Source organism: Rousettus aegyptiacus, unplaced genomic scaffold, assembly GCF_014176215.1.
Source record: "Rousettus aegyptiacus isolate mRouAeg1 unplaced genomic scaffold, mRouAeg1.p scaffold_m13_p_5, whole genome shotgun sequence".
NCBI lineage: Eukaryota > Metazoa > Chordata > Mammalia > Chiroptera > Pteropodidae > Rousettus > Rousettus aegyptiacus.
The window spans coordinates 98334868-98356113 of NW_023416308.1; the positions used below are offsets into that span (position 1 = coordinate 98334868).

Genomic DNA, 21246 nt, shown 5'->3' on the forward strand with positions numbered 1-21246 from the left:
CGGCGGCCCGTTCCAGGCCCCCGCGAAGGCGTGAAGGCAGTTCTCTTCCCCACTCGCGCAGAGGCTAATTTCTCCACTTGAAATATCACAGAACCCTCTGCTTCTCATTCTGCTGGGACTGCCTCTGCTCCTGGAGATGGGGAGGTGTCTCCCTTTAGCGGGCACAGCCTAAGATCTCCCTGATTTCCCTTCCAGGAGCGCTGTCCGCTGCCAAGAGGCAAGCAGGCAGCCGGGGAGCTCAGCTTGCTCTCTGAGCTCCCACCCAGCCGCATCATCATCATCATCATCATCATCATCATCATCATCGCCACCCCGTGGGAGGTAGGGATCACAGGCGCCTACTTTCTGTTAGATGTCACCTCAGAGCAGTGCAGTCAGGAGTTACATGGATCATATGACTAAATAAGGAAACAGGCTTGAGCTACCCAGTGGGGACTCGAACCTCCACCTCACTGGCTCCACAATCTATAACCCTTCCACTGCGCCAAATGCTTTCATGATGACTGTTCTAGAAAAAGGACGATTGCCAAAACCAATCTCTGGTTCCTGGTGCCGGAAGAGCCCTGTGCAAGCTGGGCAATGTGCAGACCTCAGGCTCTGGAGGACCAGGCTGGTGACAAAGCTCCTTTCTAAGGCATTTGCCTGGAGGAGGAAGAGGGTTCTGTCTGGCAGGCAGGAGGGCAGAGGTAAGGGCCTGCATCCTGTCATAGAGCAGGCATTTCCTTGTCATTCAGGTGATGCAGGTTAAAGAAGACCGATAGTGAACTTCGTCTCTATTTATCCAGTAAACTTGGCCTTTCAGGGGTGTTACCCAGGCCTGGAGCGGCTTTAATCCTTTTGTTTACATTGAGGAGGTTCAGTGAAACTAGCATTGTCTTAAGCTGGAACTGGGCTTCGGCCACAGGTCTGCTCTCAGTTCCGACACAGAAACCTGCTCTGGGGAAAATAGTCATAACATTCAGAACTGCGACATGGGGTGACTCACCTCAGAGTCACTGGCAAGCCATTCGCACCCCTCTTTGGGTCCTGGAAGCCTCTGCTGAGAGCGTAAGAACAGCTAACCCGTGTTTAGTTCACACTACACACCAAACACTACACACGTATTGACATGCTAATCTTCGTAACAGGGAGATAGGCAGATATCTCTCTAGATGAAGAAACCGAGGCACAGAGAGCTTCAATACATCGTGTAAGTTTACACGGCCACTCAGTGGCAGACCTGGCCGTCGGCCCAGGCCATCGGACTAGAGCAGGCGCGTGAGAGGTCTGGAGGGACGTAAGCCGAAGGGTTCACGCTGGCTGTCTACAGGCAATTTCCTTTAACTTTTTTTATTTGTCTTTCTTAATTTGCTACAGTATACGTTTTGTGGGGACAGGCAAAACACTAAAAGGATTTATACTAGGAAAAAGAGAAGCTCTTTAGTGTGAGCATGCTGTATAAGGCTCCACCTCAAGTGTTCATAGAAAACCAGTCTGGGGAGACCACTGTGGCTCAGGTGGACAGACCGCAGACAACTCATTGATGCCAAATAAGGGGCTTGCTTATTTACACATTTGTGTATTGATTCAATGATTCATTCATTTCTTCAAAAAAGTGTGGAGCTCCTGCTTTGATCAGGTACTGTGGCAGGTGCCAGGGATGCAATTATGCAGAATACAACCTGGAGGTTGCTGCTCTCCAGGGGTTTCTAGTCCCAGGGCGGGGCGGGGGAAGCTGTGCTTTTAATTTAGTTAAGCACCCTGTAATGCATTAAGGCATAAAAGAGTTTACATGTCTGTCTCCTCTGCCAGGAGTTTCCATACTTGAGGGCAGAGGCGGGTATAAATACCTGCCACATACTTCCACCATTCATTCATTCCTGCACTTTTGCATTACCACGTGGTGGTTGACCACACAGAGTTTTCAGCAAAGGAACAGCCTAAGTTGGCCATTTCTCCAGGCTCAAGGAGGCAGAGAAGAGGGCAATTGGAAAGCCTCCATAGAGACTGGAACAGAGGCGTAAGAATTGAGAAAGTTTCACCAGGCAGGGAAGGTGCTTCCAGGTCGAGGGAACAGCATGCGAAAAATGGCAGCAGTGTGAAGTTGTCAGTACATCTGAGAAACTGCTAGCAGTTCAGTATGGCTGGAGCACACAGGGTGTGCGGGAGGGAGTGCAGACTCAGGAAAGGATGGCACAGGAAGAGTGTGCAAGGCCCAGACCCCGGTGGCCTCCGTCATGCTAAGGAACTGGGATTTAAAAGAGAGAATCGAAGAATGAGGTGAGAGGTATATGTGCAGATGGAGAGTAAGACGGGAAAGAATTCTCTTCCTCCTCTCTTTCTGTTTCATAATCCCTCCTTTCCCCTTTTATAAAGGAGTAAAGGGGTAGGAAAAGACCATTTTTCAGCTCCTAATATATGCCAGGCCCTGTGGTAAGTGCTTTGCCACCTGTAATCCTTACTCATATCTCCAGGTGAGGAAACTGAGGCTCAGAGTGGTTAACCTCAGAGCCGAAGTCTCCACCGCAGGGCATCCAATTCCAGAATCGGTGCTGTTTCCACTGGGCCAGATGCAGTAACTTAGAGTGGAATTAAGCTCTTATCTTTGCAAAGTGTTTCATGTACCTGAGCTCATTGGATTCTTACCATGACGTTGAGTGGTAAATTGGGCAGATATCCTCATCCTCATTTTCAGGAGGAAAACTGAGTCACAGAGAGCTTCATTGACTACGTGACAGTGATTTTGAGGGTTTCAGGATTAGAGATATCCAAAGTACAAAAGATATATCCATCTGAAAACCACACATGGAAACAAAAATAACCCCGAGATGGTTTCTCAGTGCAAAGGGGCAGTTGTGGACATGCCGCATTTGCACAAGAGGATTTCGCATGTGGAGGATTGTAGGTAGAGTAGCCGGAGGGGCCAACCCAAGTGGCTGAGCTAATCCCTTCCTTTGCCTTCTGACTGTTTCCTCTGTCACTTTGGGGGGAGGGGGTTGCTGCAGAGGGGGCATCTACGATTCTCCAAGGAATCCCTCATTTAGCTCCTGAGACCCAGCACAAGCCTGGGTGCAGAATGTTGGTGCAATTTTGACAAGAAGCTCACAGAGGTTCAGTGACTAGTTTTAATTAGGCCATCGTTGTTTACGTTTGATGTTTATCAGCTAATTGGCATGGCAAGGTGTGAGTCACACAGCTTTCCCCTGGCATGGAATCAGTTTGTCAGAGAAAAAACCAGGAGAACAAATGATTCCAATTATGAGAGAACCCACCGGGCTAATTATCGTCCCACTAAGGACGGAACCTCCCCCTCCTGCTGCTACTGCTGCTGCTGAGGCCGCACCAAGTGCCCTGTGATCCTCCCACTCCTTTCCCCCAGCTCCGGAAGTCCAGAAACTAGGGATCCAGGCCCCCAGCTGATTGCCTGGAGGTTTATTCTCTTGAATTCAAAACCCACACATCCCCTCTGTTCAGACACATCGGGGCAACATTCCCCCTTTAGTTCGAGATCAGTCTCCAATGTACCCCCTTTCACAAATGATAGCTTATATATGTGGTACTTTTTCTGTGTGCCAGGCACTGGTGGAAACACTTTATAATTCTTTACTTCAATAACACAGCTAGTCAGGTCCCATTATCCTCTCCATTTTACAGATGAAGAAACCAAGGTAGACAGAGATTGACAAACTTGTTCACCATCAAGCAACAGAGGTGGGATTTGAACCACATGATCTGTCTCCGCAGAACTGGCTCTTGACCATCAGTCATTCTTGAAGGGCCAGAGACTCCCCAAATCAACCAATCAGAATTCTTCGGGCAGATTTCTGGGGGTGTGGCGGGGAGCAACTCTCCCTCTAACTACCTAGGTACAACTTTCTTCTAGAACAGTGCTGTCCAGAACTTTCTACGATGATGAGAATGTTCTGTTGTGCTGTTCAACGAAGTAGCCACTCGCCACACGTGGCTATCGCACATGTGAAATGCGGCGAGTGAAAGCGAATTTTAAATTTAATTTAATTTTAACTGAAAGAGTCCCGTATGACTACCGGGTTGGACAGCACAGTTGGAGCTGGTCGGCTCGTATTTCTCGAATGCAGCGGTGTCCTAATGAACCCTGTGCTTGCCGTCGTTACAACGCTCCCCACCCCCCATCGAACATCTCTCCAGAATGGACAAGACGTGGGTCTCTTCATTTTCTCCATTCTCCCCCTCCTGTTCTCTAAGGCCCCTCCAGAGGAGGGCTTCTATGGAGGAATGCGGTTTGGCTGCCCTTGAGTTGAATGATGATCGTGGACCTTTGGAATGTCCACAAAGCCCCACACCCTCAGCCTCCCCGGTCTCCCTCCTTCGCAGGGGTAACAGATGGCCCCAGCTTTCACCAGCCGGGCCTGAGCACATTGTCACTCCCAGCTGAAAGTGAAATATTCAGTGGCATTTAAATTAAATAGACTCTAATGCTTCAGTAATATTAATTACGTTTTCATTCATCCCTGGCCTAATAAATCAATGCATAAAGAGGGGATGCTCAGGAGGCTGGCAGGCGAGTGGGGCCACTGGGCCTTTGTGTGAGCCCGCACACAATGCCCCCATTCTTACCGGGCTGCGCTTGCCCCTGCAAACATCTGTGCTCAGCCCCTCTTGAGGAAGAGCCAAAGCGGTAACATTTACACTCTGCTCGTCCAATTTGTCCCTGCACTGGAGCCTGAGTCAACGAGAAATGTGAAGGCCACACTGAAAAGAGCATGCAGGACTGGGAGGTGTGTGTGTGTGTTTGGAGTTGGAGTTTGCAAAATTTCTGGGGCAGAGGGTTAAGGGACTGATAGAGGGAAGGGTATAGTGCTGAGACTTCTCTACTAGCTACAGGATTGTGTTGGCTCAGCTTTAACCATGGGAGGAATGAGGAAGGAAGGAAGGAAGGAAGGAAGGAAGGAAGGAAGGAAGGAAGGAAGGAAGGAAGGAAGGAAGGAAGGAAGGAGGGAAGGAGGGAAGGAGGGAAGGAGGGAAGGAGGGAAGGAGGGAAGGAGGGAAGGAGGGAAGGAGGGAAGGAGGGAAGAAGGGAAGGAGGGAAGGAGGGAAGGAGGGAAGGAGGGAAGGAGGGAAGGAGGGAAGGAGGGAAGGAGGGAAGGAGGAAGGAGGGGAAATAATAGCTACCATGGAATGTGCCAGGAATCTGCTAAGCACTTTTAATGGACATTCTCTCGTTTATTCTTTACAACAATTTGTGACATAAAATAGCAACTATTATTGGCCCATTTTACAGATAAGGAATTTATTCATAGTTCAGAGAAATTAAGTATTGGCTGTGGTTCTAGCCCATGTAGGACTCCAAGGTCCATGATCTTCACCTCAAAGATCTACTACTATCAGAAGAAAAGACAGAAGAAAGAAAGGGGTCTCTAGGGCTGTGCTTTAGATGAGGGCCAAGGGCCAAAGTTTGAGAAGTTTGCGACATTCCCTTTGGTTTCTGAGCTTTTTTGCCTTTGGAGAGGTCAGCCCCCACCAGCAGTGCCTCCGCCCCTCTCCGGGGCTATACATATGTAAAAGAAGCCAATAAAACACTCCAGAGAGCCTGCCCTCCTAAATCTTCAGGGTACAAAAACCCCCCACTTGTGATGCTTCAAAGCTGCCCAGAGCTACCAGTTTACCCCCAGAAGTCCCAACTCAGTGCCTCTGATTGGAAAATAAATAGCCTTGCACATAAAAACCACAGGCCAATTGTGACCCCAGGAATGGGAAAGTGCTGTGTGGACCCGACCACTGCATGCCGCCCCAGAGCCCGACTCTGTCCAGGCATCCTCTCCTCAAGGGAATGGAGTGGGAGCTGGGGTGAGGTGCTGGGTGGAAATGGGGATTTCAAAAATGGCTCCTTAGAAAGATGTTTAAAAAACTGAGATATAATTGACACATAATTCATCACCGTGATTCAACACAGGTATAGACTGTGAAATAATAGATTTTTAAAAACCAGATGAAAAAATAATACATGTTAAATTCTACGAGAAACAACATGTTTATTGTAGAAAAACTGGGAAATACATATAAGTAGAAAGAGGGAGAACATCACCTTATTCCTTCTGCCGGAACTAATATTTGGTACTTTCCTTCTAGAGGAATTTTTCTACCGCTACTTGGCAAAACTTGGACCATAAGATGCAAATTGCTTTGTAACCTGCTTTGCCCCCAACCTAGTAATATGGCACAGAAACTTTTCCAGCATTAATTACATATATCGCCACCACATTTCAAATGTGGCTTATGAATGGGACATTTGGCTTGTTTCTGTTTTTTCCTTCTAACACACAATGCTCTGATGAATTTTCTTGTGGCCAAATTTGGGTGCGCTCACACTCCTCATAAGTCTTTTAGAATAAATTCCTCAAAGAGAAATTACTAAGTCAAAGTGAATATACACGCATAGTTGGAAGGCAGAAATCTTGAGTGTGTCTTAGGATTTTTTTTATGACTGAAAACTGCACAATTTATTTAAATTTCTCAATATAAGATATTCAATCAATTAAAAATATTTCGTGTTGAGTGAACTTTTTTCGTCTTTGTCGAAATATCATAGACCATTAGTTGCTTGTATTTACATTGTACAATTCAATGAGTTTTTTTTTCACTTCATTTGGCATACAATAATATACCAGTTTCAGTTGTATAGCATAGAGATCAGAGATCCACATAACTTATAAAGTGATCATCCCATTAAATCTAGTATCCCTCTTCCCTCTTACATGTTTATTATAATATTATGAACCATCTTCCACATGCTACGCTCTACATCTCCATGTCTATTCTGCAACTATACATTTGTACCTCTTAATCCCTTTGCCTTTTTTTGTTCCCCAATCCCCCTCCCCCGTCCCATCGAGTATCTCTCTAAATAGTCTCTGTATCGATGAGTTTATTTCTGCTTTTGTTGTCGTTCTATTAGGTTTTTTAAAAGGTTATGTGGAAAGCTAAGTCTTAACCCCAGACCCAATTTCTACCCAGTGTAAATATCCTCACCTTCTATCATTTAAGCCTGATACTTAAGGCAGATTTGACTGTGCAAATGCAAGCTTCGGAAACTTCTAGTCATCTTTTTAGTGATTGTGTGGCTCAGCACCTGCAGTTCCAGGATGAAGGTAGCAGCATAGCCTGTACCTTGGCCTCATTTGTGTCCCAACAGGAAGCAGCTGAGTAGTGCATCCCAGCCTGTGCTCCCGGAGTCAGCCTCGGGTCCACTTCTGTCTAGCTGTGCATCCTAAGAGAAATTACTCAACCTCTCTGAATCTCAGTTCCTCATCTGCAAATTTGTGGGTAATGCTCGTACCTATCTTACTTCTGCGAATATTAAACCTGTGTAAAACACTTAACACCATGCCCGATACATGGTAAATGTTCATTCACCATTTGCTACTATTCTGTTATTATATTGAGGTACTAGCGTGCTATTTACCAAACTCTTAGTTATTCCAGTCTTAGGGGTTTTTTGGAGGCGTCAAGAGAAATCATAAATTGCACAGAAGGTGATTTAATTCAATGTAATTTTGATTGAGACCCTGCCATGAGCTGGACACTGTGTTATGCACCGTGGGGGAAGCAGAGATGAATGCGTCTCCAGGAGCTCGTTGGCTGGTTGCAAAGCTGGAAAAGTGCACCAGTAACAGACCTAAGCCAAACGAGGAAATGAGAGGTGCAAATAATATGTGTGGATGAGGCCTGTGGAGCAGCATCTTTTGGGAGGAGGGATTCGAAGAGATGCTCAGGTGCAGTAACTTGTCCAAAGTCACACAGTTACTAAGATTTGTAGCTGCGATTAGACCTTAGCTCTGCCTGGTTAAACACTCATGTTTGTTTTTACTTCATACTAATAAGCAAAAAAGGTCAAAGCCGTTCAAACGTAGACTGGGGCCCCCCGACAGAAAACAATGGAAACGCTCTTTATCTGTGATGTCCAATAAGGTGGCCACTTGCTGCATGTTGCTACTGAGCTCCGGAAACGTGCTTATATAAGCGAGGAACTGAATTTTAAATTTTATTTAAACATGGCTAGTGTCGGACACTGTGGGTCTAGACTGAAGAAACTGATTTAAAGAGAAGGAGTAATATTAAAGATCGAAGTTCTCAATGACTAGGAAAGTGAGAGATTTTTAAAAATAAAAAACGAAAGGGAAAGCAGACTCTGATTTGAGAGGCACTGTTAATAATTTAAAAATAGTTTTCATGGAGGCCAAATATTTTTCTACTCTTGGAGCAAGACATTTGGTTGATGTGCTCTGACCATGCCTTCTTTGTGGCTCTTTGTCAAACAGCTTGGGGCCTAGCCAAAGCCCATAGGGAGGGCTCCCTTTGGCAAATGCATTCCCCCTTCTTCTCTGTTTTGTATTTGGCATTAAACCGAGTAACTGTCTCATGCTGAAACCACCACACGTATCTAATTCCCATTTTGTTCTCTGTCAGATTCAGGCAGAGAGCTGATAGAATAGCTGACACTTTCAGGTCAGAGAAAACTTCCTATCTGTAGTTCTTCATGGTTGGAGCTGTGCGAAGACACACTAGGCAACCTCAGGGGGGAGGTGAGTCTCCCATCAGGAGAAGTGTTCAAGCATGGGCTGAACAATCGTGGGTATGTTGTACCAAGTTTGTGAGTGTCAGGCGAGAGTGGAGAGGTAGTGAGAATAAAAGGCCCATTGTGTTATTTCTAACTCCCAAAGTCAGACTCTTTGTAAAGTGGGCACCTTTGCTCTATAAAAATCCTCATCTATTCATATCCTTTAGTCAAATAGGATATGACTGTAAAAAATGCTACACAGGTAAGAAAATGTAGACTGAGAACCCCCTGAGGTCAGGGATGTGTCATATTCAGCCCTGTACCATTGGGCCAGGAATGGTACTTGACACATAGAAGATGTTCAGAAAATCCTGATTATTCAGATCTTGATGTCTTAACCTAAATATTAAATGGCAGCCTTCATTTGCTTTAATAAGAGTAGATGCATCAGGTAAATTCAATACAAATTTAGATTTATTTCCACAAGGATCAATCATTATATATAAATTTATTAATAGCCCTGTGTGCCCAGGGCTATTAATAAATTTATATATAATTACTTCAAATGCCATACCCTGTGATATGAAAGGGAAGGAGGGAACTCAAATTATAGAGTATCTCCTGTGGGCTGGGTACTGTGGTGGGTGCATCTGCATACATTTTGTAGCATAACGCCCACAAGCTTGGAAGAAGGATTAATATTTCCATTTTATAAATAAGGGAGCTGAGGCTTGACAAGGAAGCAATCTAAAATCACATAGTAAGTGTCTGGGGTAGCAGTCAAAAGCCTTCATTCCCAGTCCTAAACTGGTTTACGGGGCAGGTGGGGTTCCCATTAAGTAAGGACAGGAGACTGGAGGGTCTTGGGCAATGTTATGGACATCTCAATGCTGGAGAGGTGGGGGATGTCTTCTGCTTCTTGGCTGGAGAAACCCCCAAGTCCTAATGGTCACATTGTAGATGTAGGTAGGTCCTAGCAGGTCCACAATAGATCAAATCACCTCCTCATCTCAACCCCTCTCTCCTTAATTCTTAAAAGTTCTGACTTGACAATGGGAACTCATAAGTTTGATGTCTTTAAACTTCTAAAGAATTACTTCAAATGCCATACCTTTTTTATTTTTATTTTTTATCTTTTGGACTCCTTCCCATTAGCCAATTTTCAAAGCCCACTTAAAATGGTTTAACGAGAACTCTGTCGCAAGTGGCAAAAACCCAATTCAAAGTGGTTTAATTACAAAAGTGGTTCGTGATGCTGGGAAGACAAGACTGTGTATAGCTGATCTAGATGTTCAAACGATGGTGTTAGAGATGACTCTCATGTGTCTTTCGGCTCCTCTTCTGTTTTGGCTCTATTATCAGATTTACTTCTTACCTGTGAAGCATCTTCAGCAGGAGACAGTGCAACTTTTCCCCAATAGTTCTAGAACCTAAAGAAAAGTAGTGTAATAAATAATGTTGAAACTGTGAGCTACCTCAAGCTAGAGGTTTGCACTGGGTCTGACAGGTGTCAATCTTGCTGTATGTCCCTTGAAATTTTAAAATATCCCAAGGCAGCCTGAATGTTCTCTGCGGCATCCCAGGGTGCTTCCTTATGCAGTTTGGGAGAGAAGGTTGTTGGGTCGCCTTCTCCCCTTGCTTGAACTGCTGCTTCTCTCCTTTCCCTAATCTCTGGCTTCATCTCCTTCCCTTACAATGTTTTGAGTCCCATCCTTGGCATTTATTAACGTATCACATTAAGTAGGTTACTTATTCTTTCTAACCCTTAGTTTTCTCTCTGGTAAGTGGTGATTTTGGTATCTACCTTGTAGGGCTGTTGTGAGGATTAAATGAGATTCTATATTTAATGTGCTGAGCACAGTGCCTGGGAGATAACTAGTGTTCAGAGTTTTAGCTATTGTTTTTCTTATTATTGTTATTGCTATCAATACATGGGAAGACTAATAAATCAGCATTAAGTTCATCTTTGAATGAGAAAAAAAAAGAGTAAGTGGTTTAAATAAAATAGAAGTTTACTTCTCTCTCATGCAAAAATCCAAAAAGATGGTCTAGGGCTGTGGTGTTTCCTAGTGCTAGGGATTCAGACTCTATCTTATTTATCTCCTATGTATAGCTCCATGAAAAGGCCACCTCATGGCCTAAGAGGGCTGCTCTAGCTCCAGCCATCACATCCTATGCCAGCAAGAAGGAAGAAGGGAAGAGGGAGAGAAGTTCATGTTCTCTTTCTTCTTTGAAGTTGCATATCTCAGTCTTGCACAAATCTCAAAGCTAGAACTTAAGGATCACTTAGCTATAAGGGAAATGGATAAATGAAACATTATTCTGGGCAACCACGGTGCCCAGTTAAAAATGCTATTATGATGGGGGAAGGGTAGGCTCTGCCACAGCAGGGCAATGGGAAAGGATTCTGGAAGCCAGGCACATTTGCGAGAGTAGAGCTCAGAGAAAACCATTCTTCTGCTTAAAAGGACACACTGCAAAACTTTTGCAACCTGAGGAAAGTAAGATTGACTCCAGAATTTTTAAGAAAGTTGGAAATTAAAACTCACATCTGAAGCTCTCTTCCCTGAGCCATGGAGCTTAACTCAGTCTTTCCCCTCCTACTGCCAGCCTGGGTTGGGGAGAGGCAGAGCACTGGCCCCAGGCAAACTTGGTTTGAGGCCAAATTCCAGGACTCTTGGGGCTGACTGGCAGCCACTCTGTCTGAGCAACCTGGGGGATCCTGAGAAAAGAATGAATATCCGAATCCCAGAACAAAATCAGCAGCAATGATGCTCCTGCTGCCCGGGTCTGGCTGGGAGGCCGCACAGTGGGGAGGATGAGGTCATGGTGACAAATGAGAGAAGGGGGAGGGCTCTAGAGTGCAGCGAATGTGCCCGGGGGCTGAGAGCAGGGAGTCAGAGCAAAGCCAGCATCGGGGGTCCACCCCTCGTTCTGCCGCTGTTCTGCTGTGGGTTTGGACTTCAGTCTATCCAGCTAGAAGAGGGGAAACACAATCTGCTGTCCTCTCTGCTTTATGAGGTTGCTGTCAGCAGCAGCTAGGGTTAGAAATGTCCAGAAAATGAATAGATTTCCAAAGGAAAAGGGGTTTGGTTGCCAGGAGTTAGGGGGAGTTAGAGGGATGAAATGGCAGAGCCCAGAAGATTTTTAGGGCAGTGAAACTGTTCTGTATGACACTAATGGTCAATCCAAGTCATTACACATATGTCCCAACGCATAGAATGTACACCGCCCGGGATGAAACATAACATAAACTATGGACTTTGGGTGATAATGAAGTGTCAGTGTTGGTTCAACATCACACTGGTGTGGGATGTTGATGGTGACAGAAGCTGTGGGAAGGGTATTGGGGATGCGTGGGAGAGGGTTATGTGGGACCCTTGTACTTCCTGTTCAATTTTCCTGTGAACCTAAAATTGCTCTAAAAAATTGTCTATTAATTTTTTTTAAAAAACGATAGTGAAAGAAGTTGACCTTGGGCGTAACATTGCCAACTCAGGCCTGAGTAAAGAGTTACTGAACAGCTGTTGAAAAGAAATCAACCATGCGTGTTTATCTGATCCAAAAGGCAACTATATACGGCTATAATGACAACTAATCAGATACCAGGTACGTAGTGATTATTCATCAAGGCAAATGTAGTAAAAGAAATTAAGAAGACCCCAAACATCCACACAACATAAAATTGCTCATATCTTGGTGTGGAGTGATCAATTTGATGGAGATGACAGTTTAATTTGGAATGCGGAGGCAGGAAGTAGATAGAATCACAGGTGCCACATTATCTAGTCTTATCAGTGGTTGGTATGCTCCTAGGTCATTTCATGATCATGGCTTTTCACTCCACTATTGAGGAGGTAGGGCTCCTTTCTGATGATCTGCAAGTTCATCAAACTTTTGTTTAGCAGCCAGGTTTTTCTGCTTTTTGAAGAAAACTGGGATTATACACTGCCCTGAGGAAAAAGCCATACGGAGCCTGTGCCCAGTGCCGCTGGGGATAGGTGTAGAGCAGCCCCTAGAGCAGCACCGTCTGCGAGAACCGTCACGGTGATGGAAGTGCTCCAGTCTGCGCTGTGCGGCATGGTAGCCGCCCACCACATGCGGCTGCCGAGCACCTGAAATGAGACTAGCGTAACCGAGGAACGGAATTACTGTATTTTTATATTAGTACATTTAAACTACAATTTTAAATAGCCACGTGTATTGCCACCAGTGGCCACTGTATTGAATAGTGTGGGTCAAGGGTCAAATCCCTCAGTTCTTCTCCTACTGACCTCAGGCCTCTCAGAGATTGGTTTCGTATATGCTGTGTATATGTACACGTGTGTGTGTATGTGCACATGTGCATATGTGTGTCTGTGTGTGGGGGGTGGTGCATGCATTAATGAAGAACACAGCAGAACTTCCCATGGAGCCAGTTAACCCACAAGTATCTCATCCCCAAAAGATGGAGCATCCTACATATGTGGAAAACCTTCTACCTGAAAAATGCAGAGGACACACCGAATCAAGGAAAAGGCAGGGATTATATAGATTTTCTTTGTTGTACATTCAGTATATATTTTTATTTTTAAAAACAAATCATGACATTTGTAGTTATATCACATATAACGAACGGGTCAGGGGATCAGACTGAAGTCCAAGGCTGTCTCTGGCTTTGCCACCAAGTTGCTATGTGTGTCTGGCATGTGACATCATTCTCTAGGTCTCAGTTTCCTTATGGTTGCTATAGGAACTAAGCAGAAGATACCCATTTTTGGTTGAAAAACATGAAGATGGAAAACCTTACTTTAGACTTTTTTAATCTACAACAGATTAGGTCAAAGCGTGTACCATGTCTAAGAGGAAAAAGGGGACACTGTGGTCCAATCAGCTTAGGATATTCCAGGTTAAGATTAAGAGGTTTCTTGCCTTCAGGATGTCTCAGAATATTTAATATGCCCATGAGCATTGTGATCCTCCAGGTGGGGGACCTGGTTGCTGCATTTCCAAAACTCTCCAAAATTTATTTCTCTTTGAGGAGCATCTTGCAGAAAGGACTAATGTTTTGTGGAACACATTTAGAGAAATGTTGATTTGGAGGCAGCATGAGTAGTTTTTTGGGACCCAGTTCTCTCCTCATTTTTTGGCTTCCCCCTGCCTGTCCTGCTAGGTATGCAGGGAGGAGGTCCTATACTCGGTAGAGGAATGACTTGTGTTTTCCTTTGCACAGGCCCCAGCTGCACAGCTTCCCCAAGCCGCCTGTTTTGTTCTGAGCATAGACGGGAGCAGGCTCTCACAGGAGGGACAATGTTGACCAAGACCCCCAGCAGTATCTCGACCTCTATGGGAGTTGGCAGCACCTCACAGGGGACAGACCTTGGCATTGCACTTGTACAATCAGTTCTAAATTCGGCTGAGCTCTACGGACCTATCTGGATGTAAAGGTCTGTATAAATGCAAGATCATATTGTTATCATTATCAGCTGTCCCAGTTAGAGCCTCGCAATTCACAAGCCCACAATCAATGGGGCTTTTCCAACAATCTCATTCTACTCAGCTTGGAAAAGGTGTAATTACGTGGACCTGCACATCCTCTGGAGAGATGGAGGCATGTCTGGTCCTACGTCTGTCCCCAGTGTGTAGGAGAGAGGCATCTCCCGGTCCCTTGTAGGCATATAGACAGAGCTGTCTTTCAGGCTCTGCCCAGGTCAGAGACTAGTTAGAAGCTGTGTCCCGGGCCCCCCCGAACTTTGTCCTGGTAGACATTAAGGGGTGGCATTGCTTCTGCCCCTCTGTAGCTCAGATGCTCTCAGGTGGCACTGTAGAGGCTATGTTGAGACCTCTCCTAGTTTTTTCCTTCTCCTAATTTCATTTAGGATCAGGAAAGACTTGGACTCAAAGAATCTTCCTTTCTGAAGCCCACAGCACACATAGACCGAGAGGCTTTCTACCTGGGCCAGTCTGAGCTGGAGAATGTAAGCCCCACCTCATTCTCTCCCTACACATCTCTGGCACTTCTAGCTGGGTGACCCTGGGGGAAGTTCCTAACCTCAAGGATTTTTCTGAAATAGGGATGGCAACTTTACCCTCCTAAATACGGGGGGCCTGGATCAACTGGGTTTTGGGGTCCCCTTGCCTATTAAATTTTTTATTCTAACTCAAAATATCTTTTATTCTATCTCAAAGAATTTAAGTGTCATAGGAAGGAAATATTAAGAGATACACTTCATTTAAAAAAATGATTCCTCTGTTTCTTATACTCAAAACAGAAGACTAGAGCTCCTTTAAGGGTTTGAAGGTCAGCTCAGGGTCACAGAAACTTAAGAGTCAGGCTCTTAGGAAGTTCACCTAGACTGACTTTTTCTGCTTTACACTTGTCTGACTGCAGCCTATTAGCCCGCCGGGCCTATATCATCACAAATGTGGAGGGTCGATGATCATGTGGTTCCCTCAGGGGCCTGCCTTGCCCCGCTTGATCCCTAATGAGACAAGAGGCTTTTCCCTGTCTCCAAATATGCTTTACATACAATGGCTGAGTCATGTCCCCACCCCTTGGCCTCTTTCCCCATTACCCTCCCCTCAATCTCTTGAGAAAATTACCAGGGAGCTATTGAGAAAAGAGATGTGGCTAGAAAGAAAACTAAGCAGGAGGGCGAAAAAAAGTGCTTTCTAGAGACACAAAGTCCAGGTCACTTTCACCCTCCAAATAGTCAATTCTGTCCTCAGACTGGGTAGGCTCCCAGGACAATGGCCTCTGTGGCCCAGCAGGGTGAGACTTAGTTCTTTTGGTGTGAGGGAGGTGGAGGTTCTGAGGATATGCTTGACATACACAAAAAATTCTCCTCCATGACCTTGGGCCATATCACTGATAAATAGACTGGCCGGGTGAGGAGTGCAGCCCACTGACGTCCCAGGTGGCCAGAGTCCTCTGCAGGACCATGGCCGACTGGACATTTGAGAGCATCAAAGGACGTCCTTTTCTGTGTCTGAGTGAGCAGAATCCAGACAAGTTTGAAGAGCACCTCACCCTTAGATCTGGTTTCATCACCAGTGCTTGAGGCAAAAACATCAAGATGTAAGTGTTTCCCAAACCACGTTTTAGTTGGGGGCAGTGAGAACTATATGGCCTCTTGTTTATGACTGAAGACTAGGGGCTCTGTCCCACCAGCTCTCTCGTCCAGGTCCAGTCCCCTGAACTCTGCTTTCCAGTCTCTCTGTAGTAAAAGAACACAGCTCGATGGGCATCATTGATCATTGCACATGGCCACATTTATGAAGTCTTAATATTTGACACTTTATAAGTCTAATAAAAAAAAATCAAGACTCTACCTCATGTCTGTCTTAAAAATGAGCCTGATTTATCCCATTCATTAGGCTCATTCATTATGTCTCAGTCTGGAACCAGGATGTCAGATTCTTAACCCAAGTAACATTTAGAGCATGGAAGAGAATGTAAATAACACCCAAGGCTGTCCTAAAAAAATCATACAGGAGTTAATAGGCTGCTCCAGGTTTACTAGCATATATTTCACAAGCTGCACTTAGCAAATATAATCCTCAAGAGCATTGCTTTTTATTTGGCTGTAAACACTCCCCCGATTCTATTTGTAAACTCAGTATTTAGTATGTGAAGGATCACATGAGCGAGCTAACGTCAACCGAGAGCCCTCCCAAGGTGCTCAATTATATTCCTGTCCCAGAGTAAGGGACATGCACATAGAAGCAGGTTCAGAGAAAGGGAAGTAATGCTGTTTTTCACACCTGGTAGACATCAGAAGAGGTACTCCTCTGTTCTTCCACTTAAGCCTTATAATTAATCCCGGAAGTAGACTTGATTACTATAGTTTATGCAAATGAGAAAAAGGACGTTTTGAGGCATTAAGTATCCAAGGTTTCATAACCTTAGAACTAGGATTAATGCTGGGATGTTTGGCTTCTCATTCTCAGTTCTTCTGACAACACCACGTGCTTTCTCTGCTTTGTCATCTATTTCTGGTGCTGTCACTTCTATTCATGTGGGATAGGTTAGTAGTTTTTCATTTCTCCAAACCTCTGAATTCTGACCTAGTAAATGGAAATAAACATATTCGTTTAACTGCCTTCCTTGGATTGCTATGTGGACACAATGAGATAATGTATAAGACCAGGAGAAAGAAAGTCCCTGCCTTCACTTTAAGGTTTCAGGACAGCCTTACCCAATTTAGTCAAGGACAGGAGAATGGTTCCTGGCATGATCTTAGAGTAATAAACCAGCTTTTAAAACTTCATGCAAACACATCTTAAGTCATAGGAGTTTTACAAAGTCCACACTTGAGGATGAAATTCTGTCCCATTGAGTGCTTGCAGAGAAAAAAATAATAGATATCAACCCACCTTTCCTCAAGCTTCCTCAGCCTGACACATGAAAGCCACGAGGCTGAAGAGAGAGACCAGAAGTGTGCAGTGAAAGGAGCGGAGGGTGCTGCGGCTTGCCTGAGTTTTTCACTAGGTCAGCTCGTGGCGTCTGTAACAGTGGGGGCAAAAGTGAGCGTGTGCCAGTCTGGAGTGTCGGCCCAAGAGACAGCATGTTTTTGCTTGCTCTCTTGTGCCTCTGCCATTGCCAAGAAAAGAAAGTATGTGGGCTAGCCCTCTGGTCCCCAGAAGACGATGACAGACATGTGGAGCAGAGCTATCAGCATCTCAGCGCAGCCTAGATCAGCCAACCCGCAGCCGACTTCCGGCCTCGTAATAAAAAATGATTATTTTAAGTCACTGAATTTTTGGATGGATTGTTATGCGGCAATAACCAACTGATATAAAAGTTTTAACCAGCTTGCCCATGGTCACACAACTACTAAATTGTTAAGCCAGGTTTCGAAGAAAAATTAGTGATGCCGGAAACTTCCATTTTAATCACTATGCTGTAGTTATGTGTTATCACTGAATACTTTGTGCTTACGCTCACAATACGGTAACTGGAACGTAGTTCTCATCCCACCATGTAGCTGTTTCCTAACAATCCTTTTATTGGGATTCTTCTAGAATCCCATGTGTTCTCATAGAATCAGGGGTTCTTAAAATGTTGGGTGGTCACAGATCACTTAGAAAGTTTGATAATAGCTCTGAGGCCCATCTCTTTCTTCTTCCTCTCATCAAAAGAGCATAGAAACAAACAGAGAAATTTTGCATGCCACTTTGTGTTGTTCATGAGTCTCTCAAAGCTTTCTCATAAACCGCCCAGAAATTTATGGACCGCAGGTGAAGAACCCTGGTTTTAGACCAGAATCTGATCTGAGGAGATTCTTCCTAGTAGGTGTCGTCAAGATTTTTTATTATAGAAATCCAGGTGGACAGATTTACTTGCCAAATTTTTTCATTTATGTAGCATTTCCTTTATCTGATGCCACACTGCTTTGTCCAGGCTTACCCCTGCCCTGTCTTCCTACCCCCAAGCCCCTTGGTTATACTCTAAACACCAAAACCATTTTTATGGCAACTTAGCAATAAGTAGTTTCATCAGAATTGATCTCCTGCCTCATTCCCTTTGCCTTTGCCGTAACCACTGCCATCCTCTGCTCTGCTCATGATTCCAGATAAAACTAGAGTGTAGCAAGCTAAATTTAGACTATCTCAGTCAGCCCCCTTATTCTTCCTGTCTGGTAGGGCTTGATGTTAGTTCCTTTTTTTTTGTAATTAAATAATTTTTTCAATTACAGTTGATGTTCAATATCATATTAGTTTCAGGTGTACAGTGTAGTGGTTAGATATTTATATAACTTATGAAGTGATCCCCCTGATAAATCTAATAACCTGACACCACACATATTTATTACAATATTATTGACTATATTTTCTATGCTGTGCTTTCCATTTCTGTGACTGTTTTGTAAATGTCAATTTGTGCTTCTTAATCTTTTCACCTTTTTTTTACCCAGCCCTTTAATCTCCTCTCATCTGGCAACCATCAGCTTGTTTTCTGTATCTATGAGTTCGTTTCTGTTTTTATTGTTCATTTATCTTGTTTTTTAGATTCCATATATAAGTGAAATCACATGGTATTTATCGTTCTCTGTCTGACTTATTTCATTCAGCATAATACCCTCTAAGTCCACACATGTTATTGCAAATGGTAAGATTTCATTTTTCTTTATGGCTGAGTAATATTGCATTGTATATCTGTACTGCATCTTCCTTATCCAATTGCCTATCAATGGGCGTTTAGGTTGCTTCCATAACTTGGCTATTGTGTATGAAATGTTCTTCTTTGTCTCTTGTTACAGCCTTTGTTTTAAAGTCTATTTTGTTCGATATAAGAATTGCTATCCCAGATTTTTTTTTCATTTCCATTTGCATGAAATATCTTTTCTCATCCCTTCACTTTCAGCCTGTGCGTGTCTTTTGATCTGTAGTGGGTCTCTTATACGCAGCATATGTATGGGTCTTATTTTTTTTTCCGTTCAGCCACACTATCTCTTTTGATGGGAACATTTAATCCATTTATGTTTAAAGTAATTATTGATAAGTATTTAGTTATCCCCATTTTATTATTTATCTTTCTTTTTTTTCCTTTTTAAAGAAGTTCCTTTAACATTTCTCGTAATACTGGTTTGGTGGTGATGAACTTCTTCAGCTTTTTCTTATCTGGGAAATTTTCCTTTGATTCTAAATGATAGCTTCTCTGGTAGAGTAATCTTGGTTGTAAGTTCTTGCCTTTTATCATTCTGAATATTTTGTGCCAATCTTTTGGCTTGCAAAATTTTTACTGAGAAATCAGCTGAAAGTCTTATAGGAGCTCCCTTTCAGGTAACTAACTGCTTTCTCTTGTTGCTTTTAAGATTCTTTCTTTGTCTTTAATCTTTGGCATTTTAATTATGATGTGTCTTAGTGTGGGCATTTTGGGATTCATCTTGTTTGAGACTTTCTTCCTAGGCTTATATGTCTATTTCCATCAGCATGTTAGGGAAGCTTTAAGTCATTATTTCTTCAAACAGGTTTTCAATCCCTTGCTCTCACTTCTTCTGGTAGCCCTATGATGTGAATGTTGGTACACTTGATGTTGTCCCAAAGGTCCCTTAAACTGTCCTCATTGTTTAAAATTCTTTTTTTCTTGTTGCTATTCTAATTGGGTGTTTTCTGCTGCCTTATTTTCCAAATTGCTTATTTAATTCTCTGTTTCAGCAAATCTGTTGTTGATTCCATCTAATGTATTCTTCATTTCAGTTATCATGTTCTTCATTTCTGACTTGTTCTTTTTTATGGCTACTATCTCTTTGTGTGAGTTCTGTTTGAATTCATCTATTCTTTACCTGAGTTCATTAACCATCCTCATAAGTAGTGTTTTGAATTGTTTCTGGTGGATTGCTTGCCTCCATTTTGTTTAGTTAATTTTATGGAGTTTTGTCCATTTGGGACACGTTTCTTTGTTTCCTCATTCTGGTTGCCTCCCTATGTGTTTCTGCGTATTAGGCAGATCTGCTACATCTCCCAGTCTTGGCAGGGTAGTCCTATATAGTAGGTGTCCTATGGGGCCCAGTGTTACAGACTCCCTGGTCACCTGACCCAGCTGCCCCAAGGGTGTCCCCTGTGTGGATTGTGTGTTTCCTCCTGTTGTAGTTGAGCCTTAATTGTTGTTGGCACAATAGTGACTGGGATTGACTGTCAGGCCGACTGTTCGTGAGGACTGGCTATGACTACAGTGGACAAACTATAGTGCAGGGGCTGACCCCACAGAGGGGGATTCTCTACAGCAGGGCTTTGGTGCCTTCTGAGTTCACCCTTTGGGCGTGTCTTTTGTGGAGATAAGTGAGTGGTGTTCTGGTGTGGTCTAAAGCCAGTTACCAGATTTGTTAATTCTGAGGCCTCTTGGGAGGAGCTCCAGTTCAGGCCCAAGTCAGTTGCTGCCTATGCCTGGCTTGGGGCTACCTGGTAGGAGCTACAAAGTGATTTGTGGTTAATAGTTGCCTATATTGGACTTGGAGGTGTCTGGGAGAGGCAGTGCTGTGAAGTGAGGCCAACTGCTGCTAGTGCTGGGGCTGCTCAGCAAGAGATACAGGGCATGCCGAGGCCAACCATTGCTTGTTGGGGTTTGTGGACCTTTGAGATATTTTATGGAAGTCTGCAGCATGGGCCGAAGCCAGCAACTTGTGAGGAACAGCCGCTGAAAGAGGTTTAGGCTGGTGCATGGGCTGGGTAGTGTGTGTTCTCAGGGAATCACTAGGGGGAGTGAGTTTAATGTAGACTCAGATTTGGTGCCCACCTGCACCTGCAGTGTTAGGGGAGGTCTCAGCAAAGCTGCAATGGCACCTGCCAGCACTCCTTGTCCTGGAGAGAGATGCCCCTCTAGCCCTCATCCTGAAGTCAGACAATTTAGATCCTTCCTCCATGTCCCTGGTGCTTTCTGAGCTGCTGCCCCAGTGCCGAAGCTCACAGCAAGTAAGTCTATCAGCGAATAAGTTCCTGCTCAGGCCTTTTAAGGGGCACACCTGGGACTCTAGAAGCCCTCTGTCTCACTCAGACATAATTCCTGATTTTCACAGCCAGATGTTGTGGGTACTCCTCTTCCCAGCACTGGTAGTACAGGCCGGGGAGCCAGTGTGGGACCGGGTCCCCTCGTTCCTCAGGGAGGGACCTCCACAGAGAGATAGCTCTCCCAATTCTTTACTGCTACATGTGGGTGTGGGACCAGCCTGTTTTCTGTATCTGCTCCTCACAGCAGTCTCAGTATGGCTTCTTTTTAATATCTTAGGTTATAAGAACCCTGTTCAGCTAGT

The 21246-nt window shown here is 44.3% G+C and overlaps 1 long non-coding RNA gene across 1 annotated transcript in view; it reads left to right on the forward strand.

Moving 5' to 3' along the window:
• Window positions 1–349: 349 nt before the first annotated feature.
• Window positions 350–21246, forward strand: part of LOC118602953 — a 34896-nt gene continuing 13999 nt past the window's right edge. Inside the window, exons 1-2 of the long non-coding RNA XR_004951052.1 lie at window positions 350–686; window positions 13728–13941. This is a non-coding gene — a long non-coding RNA (uncharacterized LOC118602953). The remainder of the gene's footprint in view (window positions 687–13727; window positions 13942–21246) is intronic.